We start from the raw sequence: 12,140 nt of genomic DNA on the forward strand, positions 1-12,140 counted from the left end.
TTTTCCTGGTGTCTGCCACTATATTTTGTAAATGTTTGGACTCCAAGTTGGGTCTCCTTAATGTGTATTGCCTGAATTTGACAGACCTCTCAGAGTACCAAACCTTCACCTGTCACTCATAAACCTAATACTGATCAATATTTAAGCTAGAAATGCTGGTCCAAGCCCTGTCCTGTGCATCCATGCTGCACAATTATATTATTTGTACTCTGGGTCAATTGATGCCACTTTTCCAGGTGTCTGCCTCTAATTTGAGCTGTTTTGACAGCTTTTTTACTCCCCTTAAAGGGAACCTGTCACCCCGTTTTTTCCGTATGAGATAAAAATACAGTTAAATAGGGCCTGAGCTGTGCATTACAATAGTGTATTTTGTGTACCCTGATTCCCCACCTATGCTGCCGAAATACCTTACCAAAGTCGCCGTTTTCGCCTGTCAATCAGGCTGGTCTGGTCAAATGGGCGTGGTGACATCGCTGTTTCTTCCTTCAGATCTTGCTTATTTTTCCGTTGGTGGCGTAGTGGTTTGCGCATGCTCAACTGCCAAATCCACTGCACAGGTGAGGAAAAAGAGCGCAATCTGCGCTATTCCCCTGGTTATCGGTGGGGGCGGCCATCTTCCTGAGGCCGCGCATGCGCAGATGGAGTGCTCTGCTGCCCGGGGCTTCAGGAAAATGGCCGTGGGATGCCGCGCGTGCGCAGATGGAGATCGCGGTGGCCATTTTCCTGAAGCCGAGTTCGCATATCGGCTTCAGGAAAATGGCCGCCCCGATCTTCATCTGTGCCCCGGGCAGCAGAGCGCTCCATCTGCGCACGCGCGGCCTCAGGAAGATGACCGCCCCCACCGATAACCAGGGGAATAGCGCAGATCGCGCTCTGTTTCCTCACCTGTGCAGTGGATTCGGGCAGTTGGGCATGCGCAAACCACTACGCCACCAACGGAAAAATAAGCAAGATCTGGGGGAAGAAACAGCGATGTCACCACGCCCATTTGACCAGACCAGCCTGATTGACAGGCGAAAACAGCGACTTTGGTAAGGTATTTCGGCAGCATAGGTGGGGAGTTAGGGTACACAAAATAAACTATTGTAACGCACAGCTCAGGCCCTATTTAACGGTATTTTTATCTCATACGGAAAAAACGGGGCGACAGGTTCCCTTTAAGGTGTTGTGTAAACATTTGGTTTTGCCTCCCATTGAATTCAATGGGGTTCGGGTACGTTCAATGAATCATGCGGCTAACATATTCAGCGAACATCGGAACATTCACTAAATCGAACTGAACCTTGAAAAGATCGCTCAACTCTAATGATGATTCAGCATCAGCCCCAGTAGCAACATTAGAGGACTCTGATTACTTAAAGTGTGTACACACAGCCCTGGATAACTGTTATTTGCTTCCAATCACAACTGTTCCTGAGCTGTGCAATGGTGTCAATGAGGCAAGCGTGGCAACACCAGCCCTCTTATAGCCTCTGATGAGGTAATGCGGCCAGCCAATCACAGTAATTGCCACTTCCAAGATGGCTATGGTATTACAATGACTGGCGGGCAATCCCAACATGCTTATTGGCTGTGTAACAGGCACCATCATGCGGGACGGGGAATCGAGCTTCAAATCTGTTCACCAGCCAATGCTCCTCGAGTGCCGAGGATATCCAGCCGTCCAGATATTCGAGGGATATCTGAGTATCATCGAACACGTTCACTCATCCCTATAGCTATGTTTTTTTCCACATTCATCTGCAGAATTATATTATTGGGTTTCTTAGGCAAAGGTGACACAGAGACATCCATCTTCTGATTGTCTTCATGCTACCAGAAGAACATCATGTCCTTGGCATTGGGTTATTTCACCATGGACTTGGACCTCGTGTCTGGACCGAAACCATTATTATTTACTAAAGTACATCATTCAACATATTGTCTATGCAGGTTATTATATTACTATTAGTGACATAATATGTTGAGTCTTTAAAGCTTCTTTGTCGTTATTTTGATGGTATCATGGGTGTTACATGGAGAGTCCATTTCCAATAGTAGAAAACGTCCCCAGCCAACTTTTGAGAGTTAACAATTATAAACAATGGAGATCTGCCAGATCCACCTGATTCATCACTTAAAAGACGCACTAGTGATGTGCAGAAATATTTATTAGTATATTTAGCATCTTGGAGCTGAGATGTGATGAGCCAATAGATTCAATACTAATTAAATTTGATTTGACAAAAAACAAAATTTCTTGCAAATTTATTACCGCAAACCGACATTTTGATTGGTTCTTTTTAAGTCTAGGAAAGGGTGACAAATAAATAATAAATAAATAAATATATACTCACCTTGTTCCTCACTTATCCTGGTGCTTCAGCTACCTACACAGTCCTCCTCTGGCTCACTTGCTTCCTCTGGCTTTGCTCTTCTCTTCTGTTCTCACTTTTCGACACTTCCAATGCTTAATGGACCTCAAGTGAGATCATGACCTCGCATATCACCATATGAGCACCTATGGCACTGAAGAGTGTAGGAAACAGAAGATAGAAGTTAACATGGAGCAGGAGGGAACAAGCAAACATGTGGACTACCAGCTAGGAAGCGGTAGTGCCAGGACAGATAAGGAGTAGGGATGGGAGAACACAAACTGCAAAGCTCACGGACCCCGAGTACGGACTTATCTGTGAAGTCTGTGTTACTGTTTTGGCTTTGACAGCTCGAATATCCAACGTTTCCCATGCTGTCATCTGTGTGACAGGCTCAGGTCAGTGTCTCCTGGATTCAAGGGTGAGCTGTAGTCAGGGAACTACAGCATTCTGACCAGCGGTAACGAACTTACCGCAGAAGAGAGCTGGTGTTTCTTGTGCTGTCACTAGTGTTGAGCATTCCGATACTGCAAATATCGGGTATCGGCCGATATTCACTGTATCGGAATTCCGATACCGAGTTCCGATACTTTTGCGATATCGGATATCGGAATCGGAAGTTCCTATAGTGCAATTATGCACTATAATGGAGTGTGGGCGGTACGTGGGCAGAGACTGCGTGTGTGTTCGGGCGGGGTCTGTGCGTGACCGTGGGGGGTCTGTACATGCCTGCCGTGGCTCTGTGTGGGCTGCCCGGGGCTCTGTGCAGGCTACCTGGGGCTCTGTGCTGGCTGCCTGGGGCTCTGTGCTGGCTGCCGTGGGCTTTGTGTGGGCTGCTGGGGCTCTGTGCAGGCTTGCCGGGGCTCTGTGCGGGCTGCCGGGGCTCTGTGCGGGCTTGACTGGGATCTGTGCGGGCTTGCCGGGGCTCTGTGTGGGCTGCTGGGGCTCTGTGCGTGCCTGCCGGGGCTCTGTGTGAGCTGCCGGGGCTCTGTGCATGTGGGCAGGCATCGTCCGATGGGACTACAAGTCCCATTGGATGATGCCTGCTACAGTGACAGTGATTGAAACATTAGCCAATGATGGGACAGTAGTAGTCCCATCATCCAGCTAATGTGTTGAATGTAAAAAAAACATACATACTACATACATACAACATACTATATACTACATACATACTACATACATACTACATACAACATACATGCTACATACATACTACATACAACATATGTACTACATACATACTACATACTACATACAAACGACATACATACTACATACATACTACATACTACATACAGTACATACTACATACATACATACTACATACATACTACATACATACCACATATATACTTCATACATACTACATACATACATACTACATACTACATACATACTACACACTAAATACATACTACATACATACTGCATACATACTACATAAATACGTACATACTACATACATACTACATACATACTACATACTACATACATACATACTACATACATACTACATACATACATACTACATACATACATACATCCAACATACATACTACATACAATACGTTCATACATTACATACAATACATACATACAGACATACAGTACATTAAACATAGATTACATACTCACCATTACTTTTCACTTTCTTCCCCGAAGTCAGTGTCATCTGTAAAAAAGATTAAAATAACAAACAACCAATATACTCCCTGTCCGCAGAAATCCACGAGTGTCCCACTACGATCTCCCATGGAGAACGGCAGCATCAGCTGATGCGACCGCTCTCCAGGGGCTCCAGGAACACAATGACAGGAGGAAGGTATCCTTCTGCATTGTATTCCTCCGTCGCTGTAAAAATAGTCCCTAGACTCACTTATGCCATTGCTGTGTTCAGAAATTTTCCCACACAGCAATTGCCATAAAGTGAGAGTTTGAACTCAAGCAACCTCTCAGTGATGCACTGCAGGAGCCATTGTCTCCTGTCAGTGTGTCACTGAGAGTACTATAGAGCAGTGACATCACCCGATATCACTGTTCTATAGGGGAGATCGTCGTGGGACATTTGTTATTAATTGGACTATGGCGGACAGGTAGTATACGGTTTATTATTTTACGTTTTTTGCAGGCGCTGAAGTTTGGTAAGTATGGTTTAATGAAGAATATTAAAATATTTTTTCCTAATGTGTGTGTGTTTTATTAACCCTTTATTACTATTGGATTAATAAGGGATAGGCATCTTATTGACGCCTCTCCGTTATTAACCCCGCTTAATGTCACCTTACAATGGCAAGGTGACATTAACCCCTTATTACCCCATATCCCACCGCTACACGGGAGTGGGAAGAGAGGGGCTAAGTGCCGGAATTGGCGCATCTTACAGATGCGCCATTTCCGGGGTGGCTGCGGACTGGTATTTGTAGCCGGGGGGGCCAATATCCATGGCCCCTCTCAAGGCTATGAATATCAGCCCGCACCTATCTGCATAGCCTTTCTGGCTATAAAATATAGGGGGACCCCACGTCATTTTTTGGGGGTCCCCCTATTTTAATAGCCAGTAAAGGCTATGCAGATAGCTGCGGGCTGATATTCATAGCAGGCTACAAATATTGGCCCCCGGCCGTCGGCTTTCCCCCTCTGGCACAGAAAATTGAGCGGGATCCTACGCCATTTTTTTCCGTTTTTTTTAATTCAACGCTCATTAAGGCCTCTTTCACACTTGCGTCAGTACGGGTCCGTCGCTATGTGAAATTTGTGCACGACATGGGCAGCGGATGCAGTTTTTCAACGCATCCACTGCCCATTCTGAAGTCCGGGGAGGAAGGGGCGGAGTTTTGGCAGCGCATACACTTTAGAAAATGGCGGACGCAATGGACAAAAAAACGTTTACTGTACTTGAACGTTTTTTTTTGTGCCGACTGTCCGCCAAAATATGACAGATCCGTTGCACGATGGACCCGACATGTGGCCATCCGTCGCAATCCGTCGCTAATACAAGTCTATGGCTAAAACACGCATCCTGCAAGCACATTTGCAAGATCCGTTTTTTTCTGCCGGATCTGTTTTTTTCTCATAGAGTTGTATTAGCGCCAGATTGCGCCTGATGGCCACACGTTTCACCCGTTTTTTGCAGGATCCGTCAAAAAAGCTGTTTCCGCCGGACAGAAAACACATACAGAGGAACAGCTTTTCTGTCCGGCAAAAAAACGCACAGTGACGGATCCGGCAAAAAACGGATGAAACTGAGATGTGAAATGATGAATCCGGCCTCCGAATCCAATTTTTCATGCATGTTTCCATTCAAATCATGCACATTTTCTGTTTATTTATTTGTTTCAAAAACTGCATCCAAACCTGCATCAAAACCTACATCAAAACAGCACCAAAAACTGCATCAAAACTGCACCAAAACTGCATCAAAAACCACACCAAAAACTGCATCAAAACTGCACCAGTTTTTGGTGCAGTTTTTCATGCAGGTTTTGATGCAGTTTTTGGTGTGGTTTTTATGCTGTTTTTGATGTTGTTTTTGGTGCAGTTTTGATGCAGGTTTTTTGAGCGGTTTTTGATGCAGTTTTTGGTGCAGTTTTTTATGCAGGTTTTGATGCAGTTTTTGGTGCTGTTTTTGATGGTTTTGATGCAGGTTTTTGGTGCGGTTTTTGATGCAGGTTTTTGGTGCAGTTTTTTATGCACTTTTGATGCAGTATTTGGTGCAGTTTTTGGTGCAGGTTTTTGATGCAGTTTTGATGCAGTTTTGGAAATAAATAAAACGGATAATGTGCATGATTTGAATGGAAACATTCATGAAAAAACGGATCCGGCAGAAAAAAATGGATCCGGCAACAACAAAAAACTGATCCGGCGGAAAAAAATGGATCTGGTTGAAAAAAGCGGATACGGCGGAAAAAACGGATCCGGTTGAAAAAATGTATCTGTTTTTTTCCGCCGGATGAGTTTGTTTTCTGCTGGCTCCGTTTTTGTCGCCAGATCCATTTTTTTTCAACCAGATCCGTTTTTTACTGCCGTATCCGTTTTTTTCCACCAGATTTGTTTTTTTCTGCCAGATCCGTTTTTTCCAACGGATCCATTTTTTTTAAAACTCGCCGGATTGTGCCTGACAGCAAAAACCTGATGTGTGAAAGCAGCCAGATATATGGATAGATACTTCTATGTATCTATAGATGTATCTATCTATAAATATGTCATAGATAGATATATCCAGAGATATACAATAGAAAGGCCGATGTTTCTAAGGCTACTTTCACACTTGCATTTTTAGCAATCTGTCACAATCCATCATTTTGGGAAAAAAACGGATCCTGCAAATGTGCTCGCAGGATGTGTTTTTTACCCATAGACTTGTATTAGCGACGGATCGTGACGGATGGCCACACGTCGCGTCCGTCGTGCAATGGATCCGTCGTGTTTTGGCGGACCATCAGCACGAAAATCATTCAAGTGAATGTTTTTTTGTCCGTCGCGTTCACCATTTTTTACCGTGCATGCACAGCTGAAACTCCGCCCCATCCTCCCCGGACTTCAGAAAGGGCAGCGGATGCATTGAAAAACTGCATCCGCTGCCCACGCCATGCACAAATTTGACAACATGCGTCGGTACGTTGGCCCGACGCATAGCAACGGACCTGTACTGACGCAAGTGTGAAAGAGGCCTTAATGAGCATTGAATTTAAAAAAAAAAACAGAAAAAAACGGCGTGGGCTTCCGCGCAATTTTCTGCGCCAGAGGGGGAAAGCTGATGGCCGGGGGCCAATATTTGTAGCCTGCTATGAATATCAGCCCGCAGCTGAAAAAAAATGATGTGGGGTCCCCCCATATTTTATAGCCAGAAAGGCTACGCAGACAGCTGCGGGCTGATATTCATACCCTAGAGAGGGGCCATGGATATTGGCCCCCCCGGCTACAAATACCAGTCCGCAGCCGCCTCGGAAATGGCGCATCTGTAAGATGCGCCAATTCCGGCATTTAGCCCCTCTTTTCCCACTCCCGTGTAGCGGTGGGATATGGGGTAATAAGGGGTTAATGTCACCTTGCTATTGTAAGGTGACATTAAGCCGGGTTAATAACGGAGAGGCGTCAATAAGACACCTATCCGTTATTAATCCAATAGTAATAAAGGGTTAATAAAACACACACATTAGGAAAAAAGTATTTTAATATTCCTAATTTAACCATACTTACCATACTTCAGCACCTGCAAAAAACATAAAATAATAAACCGTATACTACCTGTCCGCCGTAGTCCAATTAATAATGAGTGTCCCACGATGATCTCCCCTATAGAACAGTGACATCGGGTGATGTCACTGCTCTATAGGACCCTCAGTGACACACTGACAGGAAGCAGTGGCTGCTGCAGTGCATCACTGAGGTTACTATAGTTCAAACTCTCACTTTATGGCAATTGCTGTGTGGGAAAATTTCTCACACAGCAATGCCATAAGTGAGTCTAGGGACTATTTGTTTTTACAGTGGCGGAGGAATGCAGTGCGGAAGGATACCTTCCTTCCGTCATTGTGTTCCTGGAGCCCCTGGAGAGCGGTCGCATCAGCTGATGCTGCCGTTCTCTACAGGAGATCGTCGTGGGACACTCGTGGATTTCTGCAGACAGGGAGTATATTGGTTGTTTGTTATTTTAATCTTTTTTACAGATGACACTGGCTTCGGGGAACAAAGTGAAAAGTAATGGTGAGTATGTAATCTATGTTTAATGTACTGTATGTCTGTCTGTATGTATTGTATGTAATGTATGAATGTATTGTATGTAGTATGTATGCAGTATGTATGTAGTATGTATGTATGTAGTATGTATTTAGTATGTATGTAGTATGCATGTATGTAGTATGTATGTAGTATGCATGTAATGAATGTAGTATGTATGAAGTATGTATGTGTGTAGTATGTATGTAGTATGTATGTATGTTGCATGTAGTATGTATGTAGTATGTATGTGTGTAGTATGTATGTAGTATGTATGTATGTAGTATGTACGTATGTAGTATGTATGTATGTAGTATGTATGTAGTATGTGTGTAGTATGTATGTAGTATGTATGCAGTATGTGTGTACTATGTATGTATGTATATAAATCACAAAAGTGTCCAAATACTATAAGAACATTGGTACTTCTCAACACATAGAACACTAGAGTGACCACCTAATGAGTGATTAACTCAATGAAGCTCACCAAAAACCTTTTTTAAGTCAATTAAAATATAACATTTATTGAAACAATATATATGTTATTAAAAATCCAAATAACCACTAGAACAGCAATAACCCCAAATCAGAGGAGGAAACCCACCCACAGGTTAATGAATCTAAGTATAATAGACCATAAACATAAATACAACGGTAAAAAGAAAACTGGCAAGGAACATAATGCATATAATTAGGCCAAGATAGAAAACACCTCAATCCCATAGGCACATCTAATAATGAACCCATCAGATCTACTCCTATGATAAGTGTGCAAACCGCATCACTGAAAATGAAAAAGCCGATGGTGATCACTGGGAGAGCCACGGAAAGAAATAAGGTGAACGCCTGAAACAATATAGAAAATAACCAACACCTTACCAGGTAATTGCCCGTATAGTGAGTGTCCTCCTCCGGCGCCCCGACGCGCGTTTCGCCCTCTGCTTCTTCCGGGGACGCCCATCGGCTTTTTCATTTTCAGTGATGCGGTTTGCACACTTATCATAGGAGTAGATCTGATGGGTTCATTATTAGATGTGCCTATGGGATTGAGGTGTTTTCTATCTTGGCCTAATTATATGCATTATGTTCCTTGCCAGTTTTCTTTTTACCGTTGTATTTATGTTTATGGTCTATTATACTTAGATTCATTAACCTGTGGGTGGGTTTCCTCCTCTGATTTGGGGTTATTGCTGTTCTAGTGGTTATTTGGATTTTTAATAACATATATATTGTTTCAATAAATGTTATATTTTAACTGACTTAAAAAAGGTTTTTGGTGAGCTTCATTGAGTTGATCACTCATTAGGTGGTCACTCTAGTGTTCTATATGTATGTATGTATGTAGTATGTATGTAGTATGTTGTATGTAGTATTTTTTTTCTACATTCAACACATTAGCCAGATGATGGGACTACTACTGTCCCATCATTGGCTAATGTGTCAATCACTGTCACTGTAGCAGGCATCGGATGATGCCTACACACATGCACAGACCCCCGGCAGCCCACACAAAGCCCCGGCAGCCCACACAGAGCCCCGGCAAGCCCGCACAGAGCCCCGGCAGCCCGCACAGAGCCCCGGCAGGCACGCACAGACCCTCAGCAGCCCGCACAGAGCCCCGGCAAGCCCGCACAGAGCCTTGGCAAGCCCGCAAGGAGCCCCGACAAGCCCGCACAGAGCCCCTGGAGCCCGCACAGAGCCCCGGCAGGCACGCAAAGAGCCCCGGCAGGCCCGCACAGACCCCACCCGCACACACAGACACACACAGTGTCCACCCACGCACCGCCCATACTCTTCCCCCTCCAGAACAGGATGTAGAAGGACAGAAAGGGCTTATTTACATTCCGATATCTGTGTCCCATTGACTTGCATTGGTATCGGGTATCGGTATCGGCGATATCTGATATTTTGGGGATATCGGCCGATCCAATCCGATACCGATACTTCTGGATATCAGAAGGTATCGCTCAACTCTAGGTCACACAGATGACAGCATGTGAAATGCTGGATGTTCGGGCCCCCCATTCATTTGAATGGGGATGTGGAACAGTTTCATTCTGGTAGGTGGTTTTAATTAGCTGGTTCCATGCTGCCCCATAAATTGTAGGCTTTTTAGTCCAAGAGTGGTGTCTTATCAGGACAGGAACCCAACAATAAAGTACGCCTTGATGATGGTTGTTGGGATCATATAAATTGGCCAATTTATGTGCTAAGTTCCTTTTTTTTAATGTACATTTTCCTATAGCAATTTTGCAGGTCCAATTTTCCAAAATTCCATATGTGTATAATGTAGCACATACCTATTTTCTATAGCAGGAATGCAGTCCCAATTTTCTAGATTTACTATTCTTAACATTTCAGAGTGCATCTTTTTATTTTCTTAGCATTGTGGTGTTAGATGGCACATGTACACCCCAGTTTGGATGTGTTGGCCAGTTTTTTTGTTTTTAACAAAATGAGTAGCATTATCACTTTTTGTTGACTCTCCCAACACCATCTAAAAAAATTGTAATGAATTTGCAACATTTTATGACAAATGCCTGGAGCAAATTGCTGTCCTGTTAAACCATAGGGCTGTAATTAATCATGTTGTTGCACACCAGTGTGGAGGTGTAGCAGGAAACAATCTGAAGACCATGCTGACATTCACCACTGCTCCTCGTGGTTGCATATGAATAGAAGAAGCTGGTGGGCACAGCAGCTTCTGCAGCACCCGATTTCCTAACTTGTTAGCTTAGTTATAAGCATCTTTGTGATCTTGTTGCTGGTAGATAATAAAATATTTAATGGTAAATACCTTTTTATAACAGCAACATCAATTTAACCAGAGCTCTGCAAGCAGATTTTTGCAAAGTGTGTGGCATCATAAATGAACCATTGTATAAAACTCCCAGGAACCCCCAGGAACCTAAGAAAAATGCCTGCAGTTTTCCTTACTAATTGGTACAAGACATTTTCTAGAACAAACATGGAAAGAAAAAAAAATGCACACAGAAAACTTCACCCCCCGAGTGTGGTAGAACCTGAATAAGTAAAATCAGAATGTTCTTATTTAAGGACAGATATCCCACGAACATCATTTATGCCCTACTGTGCTGATGGCATATTCTACACATCATCTCAACCTCCTCGGAGTTAACACAGTCCTCACTGGCGGAGATCTAAATTTTGGCTTTCATGATAATAGGGTCTGTACGGAAGTTATTTTTATCCAAGCAGGCTGTTTTTGAGTAGTTTTGGACTCCCTGTGGTTTGCCACTTGCTGAGACTTTTTGAACACCATTGCCTACCTTTCTTTTAGATTGAAGTGATATGTTTTCTGTGAATTATAGATAAGCTGAGTTAAATTAGAAAGGAAAGGCATGCACATGAAGAACTGTGTTTTTGTTTTGCTTTGCTGTTTTGGCATATCAAAGCTTATGTACTCAAGATTTGTCCTTAAACCAGCTCTTCGAGGGGCAGATATCTGGATAGTGCCAACAGATCTAGCAACTGAGTACATTTTCTGATCTTCCTTTTTACCCATGTACTCCATGGCCAACTGATTGCATGGGCAAAAAGGAAGAATACATAGCAAACTTACTCCATCATGTTGTGTATACCTTTCCACTGAAGGGCTCAACAGATCTACAATCTTTCCCAGGTGGTATTAAAACTCAGTGATGGGAAAAGCTATAGATCTCCTTGTCATCCGAAGTAGATTGAAGGTTACAGCAGTAGCCTAGTGCCTTACTTATCATCATCAGGTGTTTTGTGGTTTAGAGAACCTTCCAAGCCTTTCCAAACAATGATGGAGTGTAATATTTTAAATTTTTTAACATCCTTGAGCTTGATCTCGAACCATGGCGACTTGATTGATAAAAGATGTGCGGAGAGATCGATCTTGTGGAAGCATAGATATTTCCACCAGGGTCTTCTCTGCCGTTATCTTGACAGTATCAACCCATCTGGTCACTGGTCTTCCTCTTCACATAGTTCCTTTTAGTCTTCCAACCATGATGCCCTTCTCCAGTGATTGCTCTCTTCATATGATGTGTCCAAAGTAGGCAAGTCGTAGCCTGTTGA

Source organism: Ranitomeya variabilis, chromosome 2 (assembly GCF_051348905.1).
Source record: "Ranitomeya variabilis isolate aRanVar5 chromosome 2, aRanVar5.hap1, whole genome shotgun sequence".
NCBI lineage: Eukaryota > Metazoa > Chordata > Amphibia > Anura > Dendrobatidae > Ranitomeya > Ranitomeya variabilis.